The sequence below is a fragment of the Urtica dioica genome, chromosome 4, assembly GCF_054948205.1.
Source record: "Urtica dioica subsp. dioica isolate 48M chromosome 4, U.dioica_male_clone48M_v1_H2, whole genome shotgun sequence".
In the NCBI taxonomy this organism is placed as follows: domain Eukaryota; kingdom Viridiplantae; phylum Streptophyta; class Magnoliopsida; order Rosales; family Urticaceae; genus Urtica; species Urtica dioica.
Genome location: NC_142759.1, coordinates 27,909,508 through 27,921,476, shown reverse-complemented (window position 1 = coordinate 27,921,476; position 11,969 = coordinate 27,909,508).

The window sequence follows — 11,969 nt, the reverse complement described above, 5'->3', positions numbered from 1 at the left end:
ATCTCATTCTCCCTATGATATTACTCGCCTCTCTCGAGTGATCTAGCAACCTACGCAATTGATGGATTATACATCCTCTCGCCCTCTAATCCTATTAAAGCAATCACGAGCAATGAACACGAGAATTCAAACGATTACATTAAGCTTATGCCGTCTAGCAACCTAAGAACAAAACGAAGCATGGATTATGAGCATGAGTTTTCGCCCTCTCTCGAATGATAGAAAACTCCTAAAAACAATCCTAAAGATGGCCAATCTAAAGAACGCAGTAAGAACACATCCACACAAGCATGAATAATTAAGTAAAACAAGGCATAATTTCACCCTAACGAAACCCCCTAACCCACTTTAATCCGGCTACATCGCAACCCCGCTAAAAATCTAGCCTCTAACGGAATCCATAGTTAACAACATAATGATCAAAACAATAATCAACATAATCATAAATAAGAAAAACACTACGAGATTCATGACGGGAAGAATGAAACTATCAATTAATTGAGAAATAAAAGTAATGGAGAGTAAGGGAAAGAAAGAAAAACTATTAAAAACGGGAGTTCACGGTTTCTTGTTCGTCGGATCGTCGACTCAACTTCGCTCCCAAACAAAAGCTCTCCAAAGAAAAGTGCAGCCAAAAGTAGAAAAAAAACTAAAACCAAACTAGAATGAGTTAATTAGGTTACAAGAGTTGTTTTTAGCTCTGATTGGGTGTTTTTCGGAGTGATCTGAGCCTTCCAATTCGATCCAAGGGTCCAAAATCTTCAGAAATCGCTAATTTCCTATTCCAGTAATTCGAAGGCGCGCGGCGCGCGGTAGTCAATGCGTGGCGCGCGGACTCATCTTCAGGTTATGCGCGCTCCGCGCATAAGACCCTGTGTAATTTCGTGGTTTGTGTCCCCGTATGCGCGGCGCGCGACTAGAGGCACGCGGCGCGCGGTCTCGGATTCTGTCTTCCCGCGGCGCGCGGTGGAAGGCGTGCGGCGCGCGTATTCGCCAAGTGTCTTGCCCATCTCATTTTTTACTCTATTTTGACCATTTTGACTCCGAATCCCATCATCTTTCCACGAAATTTCTTGTAGACGCTCTAATGCCCCTCTGAACCTGAAATTACTCAAAAACCTACTAGAAACCATTAAAATACTTGAGAACTCTTCGGTTTTTGGTTCGGGCAATAGGAGTTTTACGCGTGATTAACGCACCTATCAGAAATCCTTCAACACATCTTTACTCAACCCCACAATTCTGCCAATCGCATCCACGGGAGGGGGTTCTTGCTCACCAAGAAGGGATTCCAAAACATCACTGTCCCTGGGATCCTCTTCAAAGGGAATGAAAGTTTCAGGATTGCCTTGTACCATTTTGTGGGGGCTTTCAAGAGGAGACCCGCAGGTAAGGGTTTCTACCTCGGCAGTGACATCAGCCTCCCCTTTATCTTCAGAATCGCTACTGGAACTGACTTCTCCGGTAATGTCGGTGATGGTAAAGGAGGATTTCTTGATCATGGATTTTCTGACAGCGCAGAGTGAGGGGTTTTCAGGAGGAATAGATGACCTCCGGCCTAACCATCGGCGTGCTTACTGATCGCAATCCTCGAACCCGGACACCATGTTTGTTGTTCTCCTGCCCTAGCCCCTTCATCTTGACATTTTTTGCTCTCATTGTTGTCTTCTCTTTCTTAGATGAGATGGTGGTGTTGATACCGCTTCTTGTTCCTACCTTTTTGAAGAGAATCCCACGAAAACTACCACAAAAATAACCGTCAAGAAAGGTTAAAACAAAATTTAGAGAAAATTTGGGAAAGAAGAGCAACGAAACACGAAAAATAGCAAAAAATTGAACAAGAGGTAACTTCCCAATCTTTCTCGAAAATGAAACCATTTGCATGTATGAGAAACTGGCAAGGAACAACACGACGTCGTGACATGGAATGGGCCTTGATCCATCTCAAGCCCAAAATAAGAATAGGTGGCATTTTAGCACGACAACACAGTCGAATGGGCTTACCAGAAAAATGGGCCCATGAGTAAACTTCCACGAAACACACAAGAACATAAATCAGAGAAATTTCAGCCTTGACAACATAGAAGAAAAAACCAAACCTTTCTCCATATCTCAGTAATTGCTATTGTTCAATCACACACAATCCTAGGGAGGATCTGAGATTTTCAAACCAATTAGCATCCAAGGCCTTAGCAAAAATGTATGCGAGCTATTTTTCGGTGTGAATATATTCGAGTTTGATCTTTTTATCTTCCACAAGATCTTGAATGAAATGATGTCTAATCTCAATATGCTTAGTCTTACGGTGTTGAACTGGATTCTTTGAGATGTTAATGGCACTGATATTGTCGCAGAATAATGTCATGACATCTTGTCCAACATCATATTCAGCAAGCATCTTTTTCATCCAGAGGAGCTGAGTACAACTGCTCCCGGCTGTGATGTATTCAGCCTCCGCTGTGGACAAGGAGATGCAGTTTTGCTTCTTGCTAAACTAGGTGATGAGATTGTTTCCTAGGTAGAAACATCCACCAGAAGTGCTTCTTCTTACAATTCGCTTGGCTTGAGCCAGATGGCTAGCTTTGGGATTAGCTTGATACCGTGCACACACACCAACCGAGTAGGCTATGTCTGGTCGACTGGCAGTGAGGTAGAGGAGACTACCAATGATACTCATGTAGAGGGTTTGGTCAATAGATTCACCAAGCTCATCCTTAGTGAGTTTAACATGAGTAGCGGCAGGGGTCCGCTTGTGAGAAAATTTTTCCAAGCTAAACTTTTTCACAATGTTTTTAGCGTATTTACTTTGGGAGATAAAAATACCATCATTCATTTGTCTGATCTGAAAGCCCAGAAAATAATTAAGCTCACCAACCATACTTATTTCGAATTCAGACTGCATTTGTCGTACAAAAAGATCCACCATCTTGTTCGACATTCCTCCAAAGACAATATCGTCAACATAGATTTGAGCTATCATGAGGTTGCCATCTTCCTTCTTTATGAACAAGGTTTTATCAACTCCACCTCTGGTATAACCATTCTGCACAAGAAACTGAGTTAGTCTTTCATACCATGCCCGAGATGCCTGTTTAAGACCGTAGAGAGCCTTTCTAAGCTTGTAGACATGTCGGGGTGAGCTGGGATCTACAAAGCCTTTAGGTTGGGCAACATACACTTCCTCATTCAAGTACCCGTTGAGGAGAGCACTTTTAACATCCATCTAGAAAAGTTTGAAGTGGAAATGACAGGAGATTCCAAGCAAGAGTCTGATGGCTTCAAGTCTCTCAACAGGGGCAAAGGTTGTTGTCAATGGTGCCCAAAAGAAGAGTTGTAGTCTTTACTTTTGTACATTTGATGTAATAAAGTCTCACGAAGACTCTTGCTTGTAATTGCTTATTCATTAATAAAATTTGAAACGTTCATTCATTCTTCCTTTTCTGAAGTTTTATGATAAAACCTTAGTCTTTAGTCCATAAACAAACCTAACAACACATGAAGAGACAAATGTAGATTTACATGAACAAACTCTTCATGGTTTGCTTAAAACGATATATTCGCAATCTAAGGGTCAAAGGACTATTGACCTCAGTACGATTGTTAAGAGAATCTATGATGTGTGGTTATGGGACATTGAGAGTTGGAGACTCTATAGTTCTTCTACGTATCTTCCGAAGGTACTGAATTGACCAGTGCACTTCTAGAGACAAGATAAGAACAAACCATTTAATCTCTTATGTCTCGAGGTCACTACGTATGAATTGCATCATGCTTACCTTAATCTTGAGATGAGACATGTCATTTCATAGCTTACGTATTCTCATTTGAGAAAGTCAGAGTTCGGACTCACTATGTGATTCCGAACAGGACCTATTGGTGAAGTACTAAGTTATGAAGATGTCATGAGTAACGTTGTGAAGTTCTCATAGATATGGAATTCATGTACAAGATTGCTGAAATGCAATGTATATCACCTCATGCTTTGTTCCTTGGAATGTGAATAAATGAACTGGCCAGTGTCCAAATTGAGTCCTGACTTTTTTGGATGAAACAATGCGACTTGTTAGCTCCTCGTCAATACATTGTTTCTAACTTATTCACAAGCGACAAAGGAGTTGAGGAAATAACATCTAGAAGGGTAAAATGGTAATTTTGTAAATCCCGACTAGCTGATGATATTCATGAAGGGTAAACATAGATAATATTCAGTGGATCCACTCATCACAATTTAGTTGAATTCTTGAGTAGAAAAAAAATTCATTTGCACCGAGAGATTCTCAGTGTCAACTCTTTAGTGGAGTCAGTTGACATTAAGCTAAACTTGGAAAAGGTTTGTGAACTTTTGAGTCCAAGTATTTTAGCTCAAGCTTTCTTCATTTGGATCCATGAGGTCACTATTACAAATCATATCGAGTAGGAATAGTTAAACTAGAAGCTAAGTCAAAACGAGAACGAGACAAGTTTTGCGAAAATTGTCTAAAGGGTATTTTTGTCTTTTTGGACATAGGACGGAATGAATGTCGATAATTTTTTTGACATTGTCATATGATGACAAATGAAACTTACAACCACTCGGCCATAATAAGTTATTTGGGCCATGAGGATTAATTTCATTTCATGGAATTTTACTTGAAAATTCTAAATGGGCTTTTCGTATGTTGTCATGAACAAATGAAGAAAAATCTAGAAGCTCCTTCTAGAATCCTTGCACGTCCAACCTATGGAAAATAAGGCTGAATTTCGTTCATGCCATTGTGTGAAATAGAGTTTATTTTGTGCATTAATGTATGAAGATACTTGCCAAAAGAAAAAGAGGAAACAAATTTGCTTCTAGAAGCAAGTAGTATTTCGGCCAACTAAGGAACAAGTAAATGAGGAAACAAATCCAAGGTGTCATGTGAACATCTTGGACGTGCAACATAGTGGGAAAAGAGGAAATAACACTTTCTCATGAATATGTGATATTCTATAGAAAAGAGGAAACTACCTTTTGAAGGTAATCCTCCTTCTATAAATACCTCACCTCATTCTCATTGTTTCTCATCCCACATAAGTTAGAGATTGAGAGCTTCTCTCTCTAGACCTTGTGGCCGATCCTCTCTCTCTCTCTCTCTGTACTTATTTTCGGTTTTTGTTTTGGCACCTAGGTCCAAATTTGACCTAGTGTTTTAGCTCTTCGACTTTGAGACTTGTTCTCGAGTCGTCGTGTTTAAAAAGTTTCCACACACTAATTCCTTTCTTTCTCGAGTGATTCTTGTGATAGAAACTTTTGTGGTTGCTCGAGTTCCCGAGGAAAGAAGAGATACGTGCTGCGAGGGGAGACGAACGTTGAAACCTTCCGAAGCTTCTCAACGTTCAAGCTTCTAAAAAGGTTAGTAAACATATATGCTCTTTAATAGTTTTAATTTACATGTACTTGCACTTTGTCTAGGTTAGTAAAAACGTTTTACTTGTTTTAAAGAAAACTTTTATATTCCACCGCTTGCTCGAAGCGTTAAACATTTTCTTAACCCTAGATTAATTCCAACAAATGGTATCAAAGCTATGGTCAAAGATATGCATGTACATGTATTTAAAACTATGAGCTTGAAAATCGTTTTCGAAAGTTTACTATTTTTGTGACAAGTTAGAATTGTTTTCTAAGATTTTTTTTTAATTTATTGCTCTTGCCTTTAAATTAAAAATCATGTTGTTTTTCTATGAGTTTGGGATGATATTAAAACACATTAGAATCAGTTCTAAAATTTTTTAATTTTTTATATTAAAAAACGTGTTTTTAAGTTTGAGAAAATTTCAAGTAATTTTTTGTGACTAGTTTTCTTGTCTTACTAGTTCCTTTTATTTACTTGAATCGTTTTATGCTTGTTGTTATTTCTTTTATACCATGTTATTACCATGTTAATAAAACACAAATAATAGCATTAACAACTTCCTAAAACGTTCCGTTACACTTGATTCTTTTTCGCACCTAAAAAGACCGAACTTTAATTATTTCCTTTTCTTCGAGATGGAGTAAAACCTGCAGTAAAAGTGGCATAACTCTCTGCTCCGAAATCGAAATTGAATGATTCTTGATTCAAATTAAATCTCTTACTGTCCTCTTTCCAGTGCCACCGGTTTTAGGTCAAAAGGACATTGGAGCCGCCAGTTATGGTGATTTTACTCCGCGGTGCGTGGCTGTTCCGAAAGTCCAGTTTTTTAGAAATCCAGATTTTCAGCCCCGCTACCATGAGTTATAGAACTCTAATGAGAAAATTTTCTTGAGCAAAAATGCTTTTCATAAGATTATAAACATGATGTGAAAGATTAAAATGTTTTAATTTTTGAAAGTTTAATTGAAATTGTTTTTTACAAAACTAGTTTGAATTTTGAAAAACCGTTTTCGTTTTCAAACTTGAAAATATTATGTCATCCAAATCAAATAAGTTTTCAAAATGTTTTCAAAACTATATCTATATCACATATGTTCAAAATTGATATGCTCTTGAAAATTTGAGTGGGAGGTCTCCTTGTAGACAAGCCGAAAAATAAAAAGATGTGTAATCTCAAACTTTCAAGTGTTCGAGTGAGTTGAAGTTCACGCTTCCCTCATGCACTTTCCCGAAATAGAAAATAGGAAAAGATCCGAGAATGTCCCTTGTGCCTGTATGCACTAACATTGCTCTGAACATGAAAATCTAGGATTCTCTTCTAGTTGTCCGCTCTGTCGCTCTCTAACTAGGAAATCCGTTTCCGAACTTATAAGAGTCGATGTACCAAGTCCAAAAACTAAGTGGGAGGGTTATATTTGTTGTTTGTAACCCACGATCCCCAACACTAATGAAAGAAGCAATTAACGTGGGACTAAGAGCCGCTCTTACGACCATCTCTTAAATGGGAGTACTCTAAGGCGTTTTTGCTTCGATCATTGCTCAATGAGCTACGTCCGAGAGTGATACGATGAAGCCAAGGCCTCCCCTTGGCGGATTGTTTTTCAAAGTTGACCTTTTATGGACTAAGTGGTTGGTTGCTCACTCAGGCTCAATCCCTAGTAATCCTCCCTTGAGGCTCTGCGAAAGGATGTGAGTGATCAAACCATTTTAAAAGGTGGCTAGTCAAAATTGGTGTATTGACATCTTGGCTAAGCATGAATGATGTGTCATTTACTTATAAATGGAGATTTTTTGCAGCCTTCTCTTGAGGGAGTAAATTATCGTTTGGTTTATAACACCTTTGGATTTTATCAAGTCTTAAACAAACGTAAATCCTAAACCAAAGACTAATCATAAACTTGTTTCAACTTAATTAGGCAATATGTCTCTCCACCCTCTCTCTTTCATCCTTTCCTCGAACAAACTCGAAACCCAAAACTTCTTAGATTTGAAACATAACCTCGACATAATAACCACCGTTACCAAGCACAAGTGGGTACTGATCACCCCGTGTCCTCCTCTGACGAATGATGATTCGACTCAAGAGGACAAAGACGCCTTAGCGGCCTGGCTTCAATCCGATGAGATTGCGAGATGCTATATCTTAGCATCAATGAACAATGTGTTGCAAAAACAACATCGTGACATCGAGACTGCCGCTGACATGCTCTACAATCTCCTTGAGATGTTTGGAGGGAAAAGGCATCAAACAAGGCAACAAGCAGTCCGACAGTTTATGAACTGTCGCATGAAGGCTGGGACTCCTGTCAGAGACCATATGATGTTGATCATTAGTTACCTGAATAAGATGGAAATCCTAGGATCTAAGATTAACGAGGAGACCAAAATAAATATGATCTTGGAAACTCTCCCCGAATCTTTTGATACCTTCAAGTGGAACTACTCCATGAACAAGCTAGATCACATTGTTACCGAGCTTATAAAGGAGTTTCACACTGCTGAAGGTCTCACTAAGAGAAAGAGGATTCAAGGAGAGGCACATGCTACTGAGCACAAAGCCTCCGCCTCTGGATCTAAGAAGAGACCTCACAAGGCCGAGAAGAAGAACTGTCCTACCTATCTCAAAGCAAAGGAACATAGTATTGTACTAATTACCGAAGCATGCTTAGTAGCTGATAATGTATCAACATGGATTCTTGACTCCGCTGCTACTAACCATATCTGTTGTTCCTTGATTGGTTTCAAGAAAACCAAAATCTTAGAGGAAGGCGACTTTTGTTTCAAATGGGGTGACGGGAGCCTGGTGTTTGCAAAGGCTGTGGGATCCGTGACGCTGTCTTTTGAAGACCACACTTTAAACTTGAATAATGTTTATTTCGTTCCTTCCTTTGGAAATAACTTAATATCTGTTGCTCGTCTTCTTGAGCAAGATTATTGTTTAAAGTTCATTAAGAATGGAATTCGTATTTCGTTTCCTGATAATTCTTTTGTCACTGATGCACGTATGAAGAATGCTCCTTTTTACATCTATCCCACTCAACCTTCTCTAGTAGACACCAAAATAGATAATGATCTTGTTAGGGAGCCAAAGAGGATCAAACTATCTGAATCCTCCAATCTAATAAAATCAACATATCTCTGGCACTTAAGACTTGGTCATATCCGTCTAGACAGGATTAAGAGACTAGTGAGGGATGGTCCACTCCAAGCCTCTGCAATAGGTTCACTACCTACTTGTGAATCTTGCATAGAAAGAAAAATGACTAAGCGACCTTTCTCCGATAAGGGTCGAAGAGGCGCTGAGTTGCTGGAACTAGTACATTCTGATGTATGTGGTCCGCTCAGTCAACAGGCACGTGGTGGATACGAATACTTCGTTACATTCACTGATGATTACTCAAGATATGGTTTTGTCTATTTGCTCAAACACAAATCCAAGACCTTTAACATATTTAAGGTCTTTAGGGCTTTAGTGGAAAAGCCAACTAGCAAAGTGATCAAAACCTTTTGATCCGATCGAGGTGGTGAGTATATGTCTGGAGAGTTCAATGACTTTCTTAAAGAAGAAGGTATCGCTTCTCAGCTTATCGCACCTGGTACACCTCAACAAAACGAAGTGTCAGAGAGAAGAAACCGAACTCTTATGGACATGGTTAGATCAATGATTAGTTACTCATCACTCCCTCTTTCCTTTTGGGGATATGCCCTCGAAACAGCCGCCTACATTCTGAACCAAGTTCCGTCCAAAACGGTTCCTGGTACTCCATATGAACGATGGACTAGCCGTAAAGTAAATCTTGGCCGCATCAAAATTTGGGGTTGCTCCGCACACGTGCTGAGGCAAAAGACTTGCAAGTTGGCTAGTGGGTCAGAATTGTGTCTGTTTGTTGGATATCCAAAGGAAACCAAAGGTTTCACCTTCTATAGTCCCGAGGACAACAAGACTTTTGTTAGCACGAATTCTCGTTTCCTTGAGGAGGACTTAATGAAGGATGCAAAACCTAGAAGCAAAATTGTGCTTGAAGAAAAGTTGGGTGAGGAAGCTTCTACCTCATCTGTAAGAACTGTTCTTACCCCAACTAAAACACAACCTAACTCATCAGAATCTCATCAAGTAGTACTTCGACGTAGTGAGAGGGCTACTCAAAAGCCTGACAGGTACATGTCCTATGGAGACACTCTCGTAGCCGTCTCTGACATGGATGACCATGTTTCCTATATCCAAGCAATGGCTTGTTCTGAATCAAACCTTTTGCTTGACGCCATGAAAGTTGAAATGCACTCGATGTATATCAACAAAGTCTGGTACTATATGTCGATGATATATTACTCATAGGTAATGATGTGGGTAAATTATCTGAGGTTAAGGTCTGGCTAGCAAAGCAATTCGATATGAAGGATCTAGGAGAAGCCGCGTACATTCTGGGGATCCAAATCTTTCGAGATCGGAAAAAACGGACCATGTCGCTCTCTCTAGCATCTTATATTGATAAGGTGATGGATCGCTTCTCGATGCAAGACTCCAAGAAGAGCCAAACGCCCTTTATGCATGGAGTCTCACTCTCTAAGGACCAGTCTCCCAAGACTGCACAAGAGATTGAGGACATGAGAAAAATTCCTTACGCCTCAGCCGTAGGAAGTCTCGTGTATGATATGCTTTGCACTAGACCTGATATCTGTTTCGCGGTTGGTGTAGTTAGTCGTTTCCAATCCAACCCTGGACCCGAGCACTGGATTGCTGTTAAGCATATTCTTAAGTATCTTTGAAGAACTAGGAACTTGATGCTTACATATTCAGGTACTGACCTGATTATGAGGGGATATACCGACTCCGATTTTCATGCGGATAAGGATTCCAAGAAATCCACTTCGGGATCTGTGTTCATCCTTAATGGTGGAGCTATTGTGTGGATGAGTATTAAGCAATCTTGCATTGCTGACTCCACAATGGAAGCAGAATATGTGGCTGCTTGTGAAGCATCCAAAGAGGCTGTGCGCGGAGACGTGGAAGTGAAGAAGATCTCAACGGTGGACAACCTGGCAGATCCATTCACCAAGGCCCTAACGAACAAGATCTTCGACCAACATCGAGAGGGATTAGGCATGAAGGACTACACACATCTTCTTTGAGTCAAGTGGGAGTTTGTTGTCAATGGTGCCCACAAGAAGATTGTAGTCTTTACTTTTGTACATTTGATGTAATAAAGTCTCACGAAGACTCTTGCTTGTAATTTCTTATTCATTAATAAAATTTGAAACATTCATTCATTCTTCCTTGTCTGAAGTTTTATGATAAAACCTTAGTCTTTAGTCCATAAACAAACCTAACAACAGATGAAGAGACAAATGTAGATTTGCATTAACAAACTCTTCATGGTTTGCTTAAAACAATATATTCGCAATCTAAGGGTCAAAGGACTATTGACCTCAGTACGATTATTAAGAGAATCTATGATGTCTGGTTATGGGACATTGAGAGTTGGAGACTCTATAGTTCTTCTACGTATCTTCCGAAGGTACTGAATTGACCAGTGCACTTCTAGAGACAAGATAAGAACAAACCATTTAACCTCTTATGTCTCGAGGTCACTACGTATGAATTGCATCATACTTACCTTAATCTTGAGATGAGACATGTCATTTAATAGCTTACGTATTCTCATTTGAGAAAGTCAGAGTTCGGACTCACTATGTTATTCCGAACAGGACCTATTGGTGAAGTACTAAGTTACGAAGATGTCATGAGTAACGTTGTGAAGTTCTCATAGATATGGAATTCATGTACAAGATTGCTGAAATGCAATGTGTATCACGTCATGCTTTGTTCCTTGGAATGTGAATAAATGAACTGGCCAGTGTCCAAATTGAGTCTTGACTTTTTTGGATGAAACAATGTGACTTGTTAGCTCCTCGTCAATCCATTGTTTCTAACTTATTCACAAGCGACAAAGGAGTTGAGGAAATAACATCTTGAAGGGTAAAATGGTAATTTTGTAAATCCCGACTAGCTGAAGATATTCATGAAGGGTAAACATAGATAATATTCAGTGGATCCACTCATCACAATTTAGTTGAATTCTTGAGTAGAAAATAAATTCATTTGAACCGATAGATTCTCAATGTCAACTCTTTAGTGGAGTCAGTTGACATTAAGCTAAAATTGGAAAAGGTTTGTGAACTTTTGAGTCCAAGTATTTTAGCTCAAGCTTTGTTCATTTGGATCCATGAGGTCACTATTATAAATCATATCGAGTAGGAATAGTTAAACTAGAAGCGAAGTCAAAACGAGAACGAGACAAGTTTTGCGAAAATTGTCTAAAGGGTATTTTTGTCTTTTTTGACATAGGAAGAAATGAATGTCAATAATTTTTTTGACATTGTCATATGATGACAAATGAAACTTAAAACCACTCGATCATAATAAGTTATTTGGGTCATCAGAATTAATTTCATTTCATGGAATTATACTTGAAAATTCTAAATGGGCTTTTCGTATGCTGTCATGAACAAATGAAGAAAAATCTAGAAGCTCCTTCTAGAAGCCTTGCACGTCCAACCTAAGGAAAATAATGCTGAATTTCGTTCATGCCATAGTGT